Consider the following 3812-nt stretch of genomic DNA (forward strand, 5'->3'; position numbering starts at 1 on the left):
TCTTGCTTGTGTATCCATTCAGTCAGTCTGTGTCTTTTGGTTGAAGCATTTAATCCGTTTACATTTAAAGTAATTATTTACATACATGTTCCTATTGCCATTTTCTTAATTGTTTGGGATTGATTTTGTAGATCTTTTTCTTCTCTTGTATTTCTTGACTATGTAATTCCCTTTAACATTTGTTGTAAAGCTGGTTTGGCAGTACTGAATTCTCTTAACTTTTGCTCGTCTGAAAAGTTTTGATTTCTCCATCAGTTTTGAATGAGATCTTTGCCAGGTACAGTCATCTTGGTTGTATATTTTCCCCTTTCAATACTTTAAATATATCCTGCCAGTCCCTTCTGGCCTGCAGAGTTTCTGGTGAAAAAATCAGCTGTTAAATGTATGGGGTTTCTGTTTTATGTTATTTATTGCTTTTCCCTTGCTGCTTTTCATTTTCTTTCTTTGTTTTAGGCTTTGTTAGTTTGATTATTATGTATCTTCACATGTTTGTCCTAGGATTTTACCTGTATGGGACTCTTTGAGCAACTTGAACTTGATTGATTATTTCCTTTTCCATGTTGGGGACATTTTCAACTATAATCTCTTCAAAAATTTTCTCATACCTTTTCTTTTTCTCTTCTTCTTCTGGGACCCCTATAATTCGAATGCAGGTGCTTTTGATATTGTCTCAGATGTCTCTGAGACTGTCGTCAGTTCTTTTCATTCTTTCTGCTTTATTTTGCTCTTCATTTTAAATTTCAAGTCACTGATTCATTCTTCTGCTTCAGCTATTCTGCTACTGATTCCTTCTAGAGTATTTTTAATTTCAGTAATTATGTTGTTTGTCTCTGTATGGCTATTTTTAAATTCTTTTAGGTCTTTGTTAATTGATTCTTGCATTTTTCCATTCCGTTTTCAAGGTTTGTTTTTTTTTTTTTTTTTTTAATCATCTTTACTATCATTATTCTTAATTCTTTTTCAGGTAGCTTGCCTATGTCCTCTTCATTTATTTGTACTTCTGTGTTTCTAGTTTGTTCCTTCATTTGTGTAGTATTTCTCTGCCTTTTCATTATTATTATTATTTTAGCTTATTGTGTTTGAGGTCTCATTTTCCCAGGCTTCAAGGCTGAATACTTTCTTCCTTGTGGTTTCTTTCCTCCTAAGGTTGGTCCAGTGGTTTGTGTAAGCTTTGTATAGGGTGAGATTTGTGCTTTTTTTTTTTTTTTTTAAATGATTGTTTGTTTGTTTTTCCTCTAATGAGTAAGGCTGAGTGAGGTGGTAATCCTGTCTGCTGATGATTGGGTTTGCATTTTTGTTTTGTTTGTTGTTTGCTTCCCTGGTGGCTCAGAGGTTAAAGCATCTGCCTCCAGTGTGGGAGACCCAGGTTCGATCCCTGGGTAGGGAAGATCCCCTGGAGAAGGAAATACCCATTCCAGTATTCTTGCCTGGAGAATCCCATGGATGGAGAAACCTGGTAGGCCACAGTCCATCGGGTCACAAAGAGTCAGATATGACTGAGTGACTTCAGTTTCTTTTGTTTGTTGTTTAGATGAGGAGTCCTGCACAGGGTGCTACTGGTGATTGGGTGATGCTGTGTCTTGTATTCAAGTGATTTCCTTTGTGTGAGGTCTCGCTATCTGATACTCCCTAGGGTGAGTTCTCTGGTATTCTAGGGTCACTGCTCCCACTCCAAAGGCACAGGGCTTTCTCTGGTCATGAAGGAAGATTCCACAAGTGGTTTGTTAAGGCATTAAATGAGATTAAAACAGAGACTCAAAAATGAGAAATGAAAGATGAAACCCAGACAAATGGCAGTTACAAAATCAGGCAAATAATAATTAAAATAATAGAATATATACCCATAAGCAAAATCAAAACAGTCCAACAAAAATAAAGTACAGAAGACTGACCCAGCAAACAAAGGAAGTCAAAAATTATATTTACCATTTAAGAACAAAAGTAACTAAAGCACAAACTGAAAAACAAAATTAAAGCAAGCTGCCAAGTGGGGAATTAAGTAATTAAAACAAAACTAACAAATATATTGGAAGAAAGGAAAGAAAGAATAGACATGTAAAATTAAATAGAGGTAGATGAAGAAGATTTATATATATTAAAGATTAACTGGAAGGGGAAAAGAACATAGGAAAAGCAAACAAGGGAATACATGTAGAAAAAATATAATAAGTTTAAAAAAATTAAAATAAAGAAAAAGAAAGCATCTAAAAAAAAAAAGAGGAAAAAAAAAAAAAAAAACCTCCACAGAACAGCAAAAGCCTAAAGTAGAGGCTGCTGCTGCTGCTGCTAACTCACTTCAGTCGTGTCCGACTCTGTGTGACCCCATAGACGGCAGCCCACCAGGCTCCTCCATCCTTGGGATTCTCCAGGAAAGAATACTGAAGTGGGTTGCCATTTCCTTCTCCAACCTAGAGGAAGAGGTTTATAACAACAATAAAAAATGTGACTGAAAAGAAAATTTAAAAAAAAAAAACTCAAAAGCTTAATTATATTTCGTAGTGCCAATAAAAGCAACAGCTACAACAATAGGGGGTGGGGGTGAGGGGAAAAAAGAAAAGAAAAAGTCAAAAGAATCTATAGAACAAGTCAAAACATAAGAATAAAAAAAGTTTTTCTTAAGTCACTGCTATCAGAGTCCTCTCCCTCCCTGGGAGTCACAGTCCATTTTACCTCCCTAGGATGCCCTCCAACACTGTGCTGGTCTCCAGAACTGCTGTGGGGGCAGCTCAGATTCTAATCTGGTCCTACTCCTGTGTGTTCTTGCCTTCAATGTCCACAGCTATCAGAACTAGTGCGTTTTCTTTTGTGGGAGTTCTCAATGACATTTTGTATTTTCTGTCGACAGAGAGTCTGTCTGGTTGATCATGTGGATTTAAGCTGCAGCTTGTACAGCTGGTGGGAAGGTTTTCAGTCTTCTTCCTTAGCCACACAGTCCCGGGGTTTCAATTGTGGTTTTATTTCCATCTCTGCATGTGGGTTGTTCACTGGGGTTTGCTCCTGAGGCTGCCCTGGAGGATTTTGGTCTGCCCCAGTGAGGGCCAGGTGTGGAGAAGGTGAAGGTGCTTGGGTTGGAGGGCTTCTGGCAGCACCAAGTGCTCAGGAGAGTTGATGGGTAGGGCAGCAGGAAATTTTCTGCTTTGTTGACTATGTCAAAGCCTTTAACTGTGTGGATCACCACGAAGTGTGGAAATTCTTAAAGAAATGGGAATACCAGACCACCTTACCTGACTTTTGAGAAGTCTGAAGGTAGGTCAGGAAGCAACAGTTAGAATTGGACATGGAATAACAGACTGCTTCCAAATAGGGAAAGGGGCATGTAAAGGCTGTATATTGTCACCCTCCTTATTTAAGTTATATGCAGAGTACATCATGAGAAACGCTGGGCTGGATGAAGCACAAGCTGAAATTAAGATTGTCAGGAGAAAATTCAATAACCTCAGACATGCAGATGATCCCACCCTTATGCCAGAAAGCAAAGAAGATCTAAAGAGCCTCTTGATGAATGTGAAAGAAGAGAGTGAAAATGTTCTCTTAAAACTCAACATTCAAACATATAAGATCATGGGATCTGGTCCCATCCCTTCATGGCAAATAGATGGAGAAACAGTGGAAACAGTGACAGACTTTATTTTGGGGGGACTCCAAATTCACTGCAGATAGTGACTGCAGCCATGAAATAAAAGATGCTTACTCCTTGGAAGAAAAGTTATGACCAATCTAGAGAGCATATTAAAAAGCAGAGACTACTTTGCCAACAAAGGTCTGTCTAGTCAAGGCTATGGTTTTTCCAGTGGTCATGTATGGATGTGAGA

At 38.1% G+C, this 3812-nt stretch overlaps 1 non-coding gene across 1 annotated transcript; it reads left to right on the forward strand.

Moving 5' to 3' along the window:
* The first annotated feature begins 1315 nt into the window (after window positions 1–1315).
* On the forward strand, window positions 1316–1387 carry TRNAW-CCA (transfer RNA tryptophan (anticodon CCA)). Its single transcript has one exon. It is a non-coding gene; the product is annotated as a tRNA-Trp (tRNA).
* The last annotated feature ends 2425 nt before the right edge of the window (window positions 1388–3812 follow it).

This window comes from Bubalus kerabau, chromosome 6 (genome assembly GCF_029407905.1).
Source record: "Bubalus kerabau isolate K-KA32 ecotype Philippines breed swamp buffalo chromosome 6, PCC_UOA_SB_1v2, whole genome shotgun sequence".
Taxonomy (NCBI): domain Eukaryota; kingdom Metazoa; phylum Chordata; class Mammalia; order Artiodactyla; family Bovidae; genus Bubalus; species Bubalus kerabau.